The sequence below is a fragment of the Entelurus aequoreus genome, linkage group LG22, assembly GCF_033978785.1.
Source record: "Entelurus aequoreus isolate RoL-2023_Sb linkage group LG22, RoL_Eaeq_v1.1, whole genome shotgun sequence".
Taxonomy (NCBI): Eukaryota; Metazoa; Chordata; class Actinopteri; order Syngnathiformes; family Syngnathidae; genus Entelurus; species Entelurus aequoreus.
In genome coordinates, this window is record NC_084752.1 from 11373689 (window position 1) to 11386316 (window position 12628).

The following is a 12628-nucleotide window of genomic DNA, read 5'->3' on the forward strand; positions in this document are numbered from 1 at the left end:
TGGGGCGGCATAGCTCGGTTGGTAGAGCGGCCGTGCCAGCAACTTGATGGTTCCTGGTTCGATCCCCGCTTTCGCCATCCTAGTCACTCCCGTTGTGTCCTTGAGCAAGACGCTTTAACCACCTGCTCCCAGTGCCACCCACATTGGTTTAAATGTAGCTTAAAGATTTAGATAATGGGATTCACCATGTAAAGCGCGTTGAGTCTTTAGAGAAAAGCGCTATACAAAATATAATTCACTTCCCATAAAATAGTTCACTATGAAGCCGCACCGCTTGATGTGCTTCAACGTACAAGTATTATTATGGTGTGTGTATAAGGTAAGACATTAACTGCCGTTTTGTTTCGCAATATTATGCAAAAGCAACGTTTCTTACCTTCTGGTACCTGCTGATCTGTATTTGATATCTACATAACTCCTGAAAAATTGCGCGCTTCCGCCTTTGTAGTCTGTGCCGATACCATAGTCGATAAGCTTCTTCTTTTTCTTCATCTTCTTGTTATGGCACATTCATCCTCCGCTGTTGCCATTTCTAATATAAAGTAGTGTAAAGTTCTTACTTATATCTGCCAGTAAACTCACCATGAAAGTGCTAAAACATACCGGTGTCGTGAGTTTACATTATTCACCCAAGGAACTTTAGTTATTAGAGAGTTCCGGTCGGACGGTTTTTCACGGGACACATTTCCGGTGTTGCTGTTTCCGGATGAGGAGATGCTCCTCCGTTATTGATTGAAGTAAAGTCTGAATGTCATTAAAACAGTTAGCTCCATCTTTTGACACTTCTTCCACTTGCACGCTACACCACTACAACAAAGATTCTTTAATAATAAATATTACTGTCGAAGGTGAGCCACGTAAATAAGACCGCCCACAAAACGGCGCATCCCGAAGCGACTGTCAGAAAGCTACTTGAAGATGATCTGTAAAACATCATATATGCAACATTTTGACCACAGAACTACCATCACATGTTATGTAGACCACAAGGAAGTGTTTTACATATAGAAAAACATATGACTCATATTATGACTCCTTTAATGCGCCTTATTTAAGGCAACACTTGCCTTGATCTTAAAAAGTTAAAATTCGAGGCCTGGTCATCGATGCTTCAGAATCGTCTGTCCCATCACTACTATTAACAAGGTTTTCTTGATGATAAATATTACTGCATACGCGCTACAACATCAGTGCACATTACCAATCCATGTGAAGGTTTCTGAAAAAACTGCTCATGTGTAAGTACTGTATATGGAAAATAAGTGGGGAACATTTTTTACAGTTTTATGCAGTTGAAGTTCTTGGACAAAGTGGTCACTGCATACTCAACCATGTTGTTGACTCGCTTAGCACAGCAGCATCTGTTGTTGGTAGTTTTAAAAACATTTTAAATGTTTTTGATTGACTATCTTAGTTAGCTCTTAACAAAATATCCATTGGAACCACAGCCGAGAACAGTGCATAAATGTGTCATTTTCACTCAGCTTGAAACGACTTCTTGCTATAACATGGCGTCCAGACGTGAACCCAGCAATATAAGACAGTATATACAAAACAGCAAAGAGTAAACATTTTAATTAGAAAAATAATTAAGGAATAAAAACAGCTTTGTAAATACAAATAAATATTTATCGAGTAAAAGCCAAATAATGACACATTATCTATTTTAAAAATGTTACATATTTATTTATACACTCGGCAAGAGATTTTTGGAGGCTTTAATGTTCATTATTTGTTGCTCCTCCCCATCCTCTCCTTTTTTGCAAGTCATCCGAGTCCCTTCACTGCCTGCCACCTCAGCTTTACTACTTGAATCTGATCATCCAAAGCCCTCAGTCATTATGTTGCTACTCAGTCATCTGAAGTGGTGATTCTCATTTTAAATATCACTAGTAATTTCCAACGTCTCCTGGCATTCAAGGAAATAGGTTAATGAAGGTGTATTTTTGCCATTGACCCACTCACAGCTTTTATCTAACCTTTGATGGAAGAACAATACGGCCTGAAAGATGGATCTCGATCCTCCTACTAACAGACTTGTTTGATAGTGTGTCTTTTAAATTGTTATGGCATTGACCAATTGGGAAAGCAATATTATGTTAACACATGGGGGGAAAAGGTAAGCCATGCATTGTTGCACCTGTAATACTTTCTTCTGTTTTTTTAATTGTTGTGTAGGAAAACCATGGGTTTTTATGACCTTTTTTTCTGCTGTACAAGCTACCTTTACGACAATTCTAAAGTAGCTCGGAGAATCGCTGACTGCTCTAAACATCACTAAATTGGCTGGCTATCTTTTTGGCAGCTTTGCTACAAATATCGCCACCTGTGCAACAAATGGGAAGCTATAAATAACTGAGACTCCTCCGCTTTTTAAGGTCATCTGTGCTTTTTGCTTAAAAGGTGTTGCGGCGGGTTTTATTTACAGTATATTTTATATACATCCATCCATCCATCCATTTTCTACCGTTTGTCCCTATTTACATTGCAGATTGTCACTGAAGGCATCAAAACTATGAATGAACTCATGTGGAGTTATGTACTTAACAAAAAAAGGTGAAATAACTGAAAACATGTTTTATATTGTAGTTTCTTCAAAATAGCCACCCTTTGCTCTGATTACACTTTTGCACACTCTTGGCATTCCCTCGATGAGCTTCAAGCACACCTGTGAATAGAATAGAATAGAAAATACTTTATTGATCCCTGGGGGAAATTCAGCACCACAGTTTGCTCACAATAGCCAATAAACATTTAGGTATTTTTACATGTAAATAATATAAATACAGTCTATTATACAGCATTATTCACATGTGAATATTATAAGTACAGAAGTGAAAACCATTTCAGGTGACTACCTCTTGAAGCTCATCAAGAGAATGCCAAGAGTATGCGAAAAAGTAATCAGAGCAAAGGGTGGTTATTTTGAAGAAACTATTATATAAAACATGTTTTCAGTTATTTTACCCTGTTTTGTTAAGTACATAACTCCACATGTGTTCATTCATAGTTTTGATGCCTTCAGTGACAATCTACAATGTAAATAGTCATGACAATCAAGAAAACACATTGAATGAGAAGGTGTGTCCAAACTTTTGGCCTGTACTGTATAATGAAAGAGATGCCGTTAGGTCTGTTTGAATGAATCTGGCTTTGAGGGGTCTGGTTCTTTGTGTGGTGTATTTTATGCAACACAAAAATGCACAGCAGACTGATGACTGATCCGATATTGACAAGTTTTTAGTCTACCAACACTAGTAAATGCAGCAAATACGCATGGAGTAAGCGCTTTGTCTCTTACGGGCAGTTTACTTGGTTCCACTACAGTAGGTGATACTTATCAAGTGGTATCACTATAACAGAAACATCTTCCAATTAAGCACTCCGCAGATAGAGTCCTCACGGGCCTCGTCTCATTAGTAGAAAATAAGATGGCACGTCACAAGACACTCGGTCAGCATAGAATCCAAACTCTCCCACTATCAACGACACTGGCCTAAAATGTTCCCCTGATTGTTCGTAAATGAGTGCACTCTGGACTAATTAGCCGGACAGCCTTCTGTCGAGATTGTAAGTGTGCCTCCATGAACCATCAGTTTTCAGCTAATGGTCCCCGCCCCGTTCCACTAACCGTCATCTCTCTCTGCCTTGCTCTGTCTCAAGGCAGTATCGGATATTTTGTATAAATGACCTGACCAGTTGGTCCTCTTTAATAGGCGCATCATGTCTGCCCGGCTGTTCATCTTCAAAGGCAATCACACTTAACCCTGATATGGAAAGTAAGACATTTGTTCAGTGCAGTATAGCTGGCCACTGATTATGTTCACGACATGTCATTACAATTTCTGGCTGTGTGGGGTAGGAGGAGGTGATTGAATACAAATTGTACTTAGGAAATGTTGCTTTGATGCAGGGTTTTTCATTATTTTCTGCCATGAACCCCCGTGGGGAAGAACATTTTTTTTGCTTCCTCTCTGAATTTAATTGCTATTGAGAACTTGATATTTATTAATTTATTCCTCAATCTATTTATGTATCTGTACAACTTACTGTGTGAGTTATATTCTTTGTGTGAAGTGTGAAGTGAAGTGAATTATACAAACCCCAAAACCAGTGAAGATGGCACGTTGAGTAATTCGTTAATAAAAACAGAATGCAATGATTTGCAAATCCTTTTCAACCTATATTCAATTGAATAGACTGCAAAGACAAGATACTTAATGTTCAAACTGAGAAACTTATTTTTTTTTGCAAATAATCATCAACTTAGAATTCAATGACAGCAACACATTGCAAAAAAGTTATCACATGGCATTTTTACTACTGTGTTACATAGGGATGATACTCGAAACCGGTTTTCCCGGTTGTTCGATAAGAGAAGAACCGAGTCCTCGGACTCTAATCCCTTTTTGAGAACCGGTACCCGTTATCGAGACCACTATAGTAAAGAAAAAGAGTTGGTTCTTTATTCGAATCCCTCGGAACGAATCCCGTCCCGACCAGAAATGCCCCGTGTGACATCACAAGAAATGGCGTCACGTAGCTCAGTCATTAGGCGCAGATAGCGAAAGCAGGAAAAAAATGGACGGGAAAAAGCGCTCCAAGGTGTAATAAAGTTCAAAACCAAAAGGTATAATCCAATGAATAACTTTACTGAGAAATTTGAGCAGGGTAAAAACACATGACGAACACTTTTACGACCAACCGGAAACATAGCAACCAGGCTAGCAACGCACCTCCTTTACGGCAACTGTCGCAACGTTCTTAAAGCCACCGCAGCACATACATATATGCCATCTCCCTTTTTTAACTTTAGTTTTTCTTTACTTGTAAACAAAACAAAATCACACTGTATATGTGTTGTCTGTCTAATTATAAATAATGCAGACGAGGCGTGTTGGCTGAGTTCTTGACGTTTACTTTCACAGTGTGCTCATAACCTCATTCTTAGGTGCCGGGTGACGACATGCAACAACACTTTTCGGGGCTACCGCGCATGCTCGTCACTCCCGTTGCATGCTGGGTAGTGTAGTTGTTATATTCCTAGCTCATAACATCTTTCCCCCTATAAAGAAATAATGTTAACTCAATAAAGTGTATTTCTTTTTTTAGCTTTAACTTTTCATTTAGCATTGTAACCACATTTGCAAAGAACCTTTCTATTCATAGAATTTTCTTTCAATAAAGAAATTAAGTGCAAAAATGTCAAAGCATCATAACAAACAGTTATGTCAAATAGCAGCAGAATTGCACTTTTTGGAGAGCTGTATCATTTTCAGTTTTGTGCCCAAGGGATTGATTTTATTTAACACTATATTATTATTTATACACCTATAGTGATCACAGAGACAGGTGGTTTTTGTGTTACTGTATATATTTGTTGTTCTGAAAAATCCCACTTAATATACTTTGGGTAACAACAGTCAATATTTTTTTTTTTTATTTTTTTTTTTTAGGGGGGTAACAGTCAATATTTATTTATTTATTAGATTAAATTGTTTTCTTATATAATAAAAGTGAGCTTTTGTTAAACCAAATATTGTGTGTTTTTTTCCATATACAACAACCTATCTGGACTCGATAAGAGAATCGATAAGGAATCGGTTCGATAAGAGGATTCGATAATAGGCTCGAACTCGATTATTTCTTATCAAACATCATCCCTAGTGTTACATGGACTTTTTTTGAATTTTTGAAGCTTAAGTTGTTCAACAGTCTGGGGTCTCCGTTGTGGTATTTCAGGCTTCATAATGCGCCTCACATTTTCAATGGGAGACAGGTCTGGACTACAGGCAGGCCGGTCTAGTACCCGCACTCTTTTACTATGGAACCACGGTGTTGTAACACGTGGCTTGGCATTGTCTTGCTGAAATAAGCAGGGGCGTCCATGAAAAAGACGTTGCTTGGATGGCAAAACCTATATGTACCTTTCAGCATTAATGGTGACTTCACAGATGTGTAAGTTACCCATGCCTTGAGCACTAATACACCCCCATACCATCACAGATGCTGGCTTTTCAACTTTGCGCCTATAACAGTCCGGATGGTTCTTTTCCTCTTTGTTGGACAATTTGCTCACACATTTGTTCACAAAGTGGTGACCCTCGCCCCATCCTTGTTTGTGAATGACTGAGCATTTCATGGAAGCTGCTTTTATACCCAATCATGGCACCCACCTGTTCCCAATTAGCCTGTTCACCTGTGAGATGTTCCAAATAAGTGTTTGATGAGTCTTTTTTTGCCACTTGTGCCAGCTTTTTTGAAACATGTTGCAGGCTTCTAATTCTAAATGAGCTAATATTTGCAAAAAATAACAAAGTTTTCCAGTTCGAACGTTAAATATCTTGTCTTGTCAGTCTATTCAATTGAAATAAACTTGAAAAGGATTTGCAAATCATTGTATTCTGTTTTTATTTACGGTTTACACAACGTGCCTATCATTCACAATCCCAATGTGAGAAAATAACACGTTTTCTCTTTTTTGTGCAGTCTAAATTCTAAATTACGACTCGTACTAGGCTGCTAACAATGTGGCTAATTAAAGTAATCTATTCTGCCTATGAAGCCCTCCAAAACATCCAACAACCACCAACAATACTCCATTTACGTGCCATGACCTGCATATTGAGCGAGTATTAGAGAAATTGTTATAATAAGAGCTAACGCCAAATAACTTCTTTAAGTAACACGGCACCTTGATCACACCTGAGGTGATGTAGCTAATGCAGCTCTAAGCCGCTAAGCTGCTGCATTGCTTCTCCACGTGGAGAGACTGGAGAAGATGCAGCGGAATAGATGGGGCTGTGGAGCTAGCGTTGAGCGTCGGCATGGACGAGCATGTATCGGACACTTCGATCTCCCTGGAAGGATTCTCGGTGGAGAGCTCGTGGGCAGCCTAGGATGGTGTTGGCTCTCTTGGTTGCTTTGTTGGGTCTGTTCCTGTCTCTGGCTGTGCTGCCCCCCACAACAGCAGACAGTAGTGCTATCGAATGTGCTAAACATTTATTGCTCTTTTTATATATATATATATATATATATATATATGTATGTATGTATGTATGTATGTATGTATGTATGTATGTATGTATGTATGTATGTATGTATGTATGTATGTATGTATGTATGTTTATTTATTATTTATTTGTTTTACTCTTTTTAGCTGTATGTAGGAATAGTGACGCTGAAGTAGTAGCTGGTTGCATCATTTTTTTGCGCTTTTAATGTCTTTTGTGTTCTTAAATGTTTCCCTCTTGTTGTCATACCAAGATGGTGCCGTGGATGGCCGCCATGGTACTGCGCTTAACTGCAGATAGAAACAAAATAAATAAACCCCTGACTGGAAGGATAGACAGAAAATCAACAATACTATTAAACCATGGACCTGTAACCACACGGTTAATGCTTTCCAGCCTGGCGAAGCTTAACAATGCTGTTGCTAACGACCCCATTGAAGCTAACTTAGCTACGGGACCTCACAGAGCTATGCTAAAAACATTAGCTATCCACCTACGCCAGCCAGCCCTCATCTGCTCATCAACACCCGTGCTCACCGGCGTTCCAGCGATCGACGGAGCGACGAAGGACTTCACCCGATCATCGATGCGGTCGGCGGCTAGCGTCGGATAGCGCGTCTGCTATCCAAGTCAAAGTCCTCCTGGCTGTGTTGCTGCAGCCAGCCGCTAATACACCGATCCCACCTACAGCTTTCTTCTTTGCAGTCTTCATTGTTCATTAAACAAATTGCAAAAGATTCACCAACACAGATGCCCAGAATACTGTGGAATTTTGCGATGAAAACAGAGCTTTTTGTATTGGATACAATGGTGTCCGAATACTTCCGTTTCAACGATTGACGTCACGCGCATACGTCATCATACATAGACGTTTTCAACCGGAAGTTTCGCGGGAAATTTAAAATTGCACTTTATAAGTTAACCCGGCCGTATTGGCATGTGTTGCAATGTTAAGATTTCATCATTGATATATAAACTATCAGACTGCGTGGTCGGTAGTAGTGGCTTTCAGTAGGCCTTTAATGTTTCACTAGAACTGGATCAGCTTCTAAAACATGTATCTCACCCTGCGTATATAATGTTCTGGATCAAGATTTGTCCCAAAGTAGTCATCGTTGTCTCTCATGAGGTCTGCCATGATAAGTAGTTGTTATAATTGAAGTAAGTAGCTAAACTTGCTAAATCTCTGTTAAATTAGTGGCACCACTATGCCAGATGCACATAAAACAATTTAAAACAACAAAAGGAGATGATTCTGCTTGTGTTTACTGGCTGCAGTGAGCCCTTTTTGCACTGCACATCCTTTCAAATCTGGCCTTCAAATTAATATTGCTATGTTAAGTTGATGTCTGAAATTAGTTTTTATACAGTAAAAGTAGATAAACATCTCACAGCGATAGGATGTTGCAAAGGGCAGCAGAATGGCGGAACACACACACCTATCTTTCCTTATTTCCTATCGTATTAACGATTAATACAAAGACTATGTTTGTTTCTTTGTTTTCTTATTCTGGTTATCCTCACTTCACTTGCTTCCCTTGCTGCTGGTGAAGCTTTTTTATTTCTGTCACAAACTTCTGAATATCTCCACCTCTTCCTTGTGTATCGTTCTAACATGAATACTAGAGTGTAGACACAAATAATACAAATCTCCCCTGCCCACTTCACCCACTATTTGAGAAACACTGCCCTAATGTATGGAAATGGACAATCAGTCTCTTGTGTATGCAGCGTGGTTCAATACTGATTTGCTGAAAGAACCCCAAGTAGCTGCTCAAATATTGAAAACATAATCTTGGTCTTTATTCACAATACAATCTAATATAAAACAATTTTCAAGACTTTCAAACAATTTAATTAGATTAATCGCAGTTTACCAATCAATTAAATATGGTCAATCACCATTTGCAACTACAGTATGTCTGAAATATGCCCATTTTCTCTGTATTGCGCTAAGAAAAACTCAAATGACATGTTCTTGATGTATACTGTTTTTTTAACAGCTCCAATTAAAATGTAATTTTAAATCTAGCTAAAACATATTACACACCTTTAAATACAGTAATTAAGACTATTGTTTTGTATATTTCATTTCCTGTTTTGGACTGTTGTCAACAGCTTTGCTTTTCCCTGGTGGCACAGATGTGTGTAATTAGTAATCAGCACTATTTAATCTGAACTGCAGCAATTGTTAACCGCTGGAGCATTATATACAAAACCCAAAACCAGTGAAGTTGGCACGTTGTGTAAATTGTAAATAAAAACATACAATGACTTGCAAATCCTTTTCAACCTATATTTAATTGAATAGTCTGCAAAGACAAGATATTTAATGTTCGAACTGGAAAACTTTAGTTTTTGCAAATATTAGCTCATTTGGAATTTGATGCCTGCAACATGTTTTAAAAAAGCTGGCACAAGTGGCAAAAAAGATTGAGAAAGTTGAGGAATGTTTATCAAACACTTATTTGGAACATCTCACAGGTGAACAGGCTAATTGGGAACAGGCGGGTGCCATGATTGGGTATAAAAACAGCTTCCATGAAATGCTCAGTCATTCACAAACAAGGATGGGGTGAGGGTCACCACTTTGTGAACAAATGCCTGAGCAAATTGTTGAACAGTTTAAGAACAACATTTCTTAACGAGCTATTGCTAGGAATTCAGGGATTTCACCAACTGCAGTCCGTAATATCATCAAAAGGTTAAAAGAATCTGAATTCCTGTGACCTTTGATCCCTCAGGCGGTACTGCAGTGGAAAAGTGTTCTGTGGTCTGACGAATCCACATTTCAAATTGTTTTTGGAAACTGTGGACGTCGTGTCCTCCGGACCAAAGAGGATAAGAACCATCCGGATTGTTATAGGCGCAAAGTTCAAAAGTCAGCATCTGTGATGGTATGGGGGTGTATTAGTGCCCAAGGCATGGGTAACTTACACATCTGTGAAGGCACCTTTAATGCTGAAAGGTACATACGGGTTTTGGAGCAACATATGTTGCCATCCAAGCAACGTTATCATGGACGCCCCTGCTTATTTCAGCAAGACAATGCCAAGGCACGTGTTACAACAGCCTGGCTTCATAGTAAAAGAGTGCAGGTACTAGACTGGCCTGCCTGTAGTCCAGACCTGTCTCCCATTGTAAATGTGTGGTGCATTATGAAGCCCAAAATAGCACAATGGAGACCCCGGACTGTTGAACAACTTAAGCTGTACATCACGCAAGAATGGGAAAGAATTCCACCTGAAAAGCTTCAAAAATTGGTTTCCTCAGTTCCCAAACGTTTACTGAGTGTTGTTAAAAGGAAAGGCCATGTAACACAGTGGTAAAAATGCCCCTGTGCCAACTTTTTTGCAATGTGTTGCTGCCATTACATTCTAAGTTAATGATTATTTAAAAAAAAAAAAAAAAGTTTATCAGTTTGAACATTAAATATCTTGTCTTTGCAATCTATTCAATAGAATATAAGTTGAAAAGGATTTGCAAATCATTGTATTCTGTTTTTATTTACCATTTACACAACGTGCCAACTTCACTGGTTTTGGGTTTTGTAAGTTTGTACTTGCTTTACATTGTTGTAGGGCTGCAGCTATGAATTATTTGAGTACCGGTAATGAAGAAATATTTTGATCAGCTTGCTCGATTCATCAAGTAACTGGATAAAACACTTTATTACCTCAATGCGTGTTTTAGGAAAATTTGTTGAAATAAACAACTATTTGTCTTTAAATATTTGGATATTTGTATTACAAATTACATGGTGATGTCACATTTATCTGCCCCCTACCCAACACTATGTTTTAGCCTAACATAATAAATAATCTTGATTAATAATCATGGGCATTATTTTTTAGGCCTTTATCGGACAGCCCTGGTCCCTATTAAACTCTCAAGTTATTTTCTTAGAGCGGGAGACTGGCTGCACCACTTATGGCTGCACTTTTTTAGCCACTCCATTGTGGCCTTGACAGTATATTGTGGGTCTTTGTCATGCTGGAAGACTTGGAATACAGAATCATATACTGTAATATACTTCACCCACCTGCTTGTGGTAATGTAAAGAGCTTGCAGAGCCAAGTAAAATCTGCATTACAGCTTGTCGTGGAATTAGAGTTTGGAAAGTGTTCACAAAACCACAGCGCTCGGCTCTGAAGAGTGAGACCGTGTTATTTTATTCTTTTTCACTGTCCCTCTGCATTATTAAACGGAAGAGAGAGTCTTTTCAGGATTAGAGGGGGTTTTTAGACCGCCACAGGCACTGGACAATTGCTCATTATACAAGTCCTCTGCGCTCAGCTACTCCGTTTCAGTATCAGGCTTCTTCTACTTGTTTAATGCTTTGCTAGGTTGTCCTTGTCATCCTATTATAATTGATGCCACCAATTCAGGGTTCATGCTGCTGTTCTTGCTTTATGTGAACTGCAAATGAGATGGTAAGGCTTAACAGAATGATAACGTGACAATTAGATCTGGGTGATATAGCGAAACAAGTATGGTGATTCATTTTTTCATATTATCTGATCTCGCTTAATAGCAATTTTAAATGTTTTTAATCTGCCAGTTATAAAGAATTTGTACTAAAAACTAAATAAACTAGAACTAGTTCAAATGTATATTAACATACTGGGTAAATGGCATAGCAAATTAAATAAGATGAACACAGAAACATATTTGAATTTTCTACTTAACAGTAAAACAAATATAGAAAAATATAGAATAATGTAGTGATTTATTTAACAGTCGTCAGTGTTAGTGCAGGGATGCATCACCCAAAATAAACACATTGCCCCCTCTGTCATAGTTCAGACATTTTAAAATGCAAACATTACCATTTTCAAAAGATGCTGCTGCTTACACTGTTAACATTATTGCTACTTGCAAATGTGTATCATCTTTAGTAAAAATACAGATTAGCTAATTTCAAGTTAAAATATCGGTCCGGTGGCCGATTAGCAATTCATAATATGCTATGTGTGCTGTTAGCAGTGGTAAGCTGTGTGTACGCTGCTCTTATTTTGACAAGTTTCCGTATCATCTCTTAGGTGGTACTTTTTCCAATGATTGAAAACATGTCTTGTGTTGTACATACATCAGCTTTTTTTTTGCTACACATGACTTAGGAGACCCAGGCCACTGACACACAACCGATGTTGAGTTAGAGTTTTTCCTCAACGATAGCCTTATCTTCGGAGGATAGCAGATGAAAATTAGCGTGTCACCATATCTGGTCGGTGCAATGTATGTATTGTGCAATGTCGCTATCAAATAAAACATTGTCACACAGTTACCATATTTTCCGGACTATAAGGCACACTTAAAATCCTTTTTTTCCTCAAAACTCGACAATGCGCCTTATAACCCAGTGCGCCTAATGTACGGAATAAATCTGGTTTTGCTTACCGTCCTCGAAGCAATTTTATTTGGTACATCGTGTAATGATAAGTGTGACCAGTATATGGCAGTCAAATATAAGAGATACGTGTAAACTGCAATATGATGGCAACATGACTCAAGTAAACAACACCAACATGTTCCATTGAAAATATAGAACATTACACACGTCACTCAAAAATCTATCAAAATGTATTAGTACGACTTTGGTAAACTATGAAGCC

At 38.4% G+C, this 12628-nt stretch overlaps 1 protein-coding gene across 8 annotated transcripts in view; it reads left to right on the forward strand.

Annotated features, from left to right (window-relative positions):
• rptor (regulatory associated protein of MTOR, complex 1) overlaps positions 1-12628 on the forward strand; it is a 401659-nt gene that overhangs the window by 133866 nt on the left and 255165 nt on the right. The window contains exon 1 of one of the 8 annotated variants that reach the window (XM_062033471.1): positions 1819-2119. The exons of the other annotated variants lie outside the window; for them this stretch is intronic. The gene's annotated coding sequence lies outside the window, so the exon portion shown is untranslated. Of the gene's footprint in view, positions 1-1818; positions 2120-12628 lie in introns of those variants that run through there. 8 annotated transcript variants of the gene reach the window in all.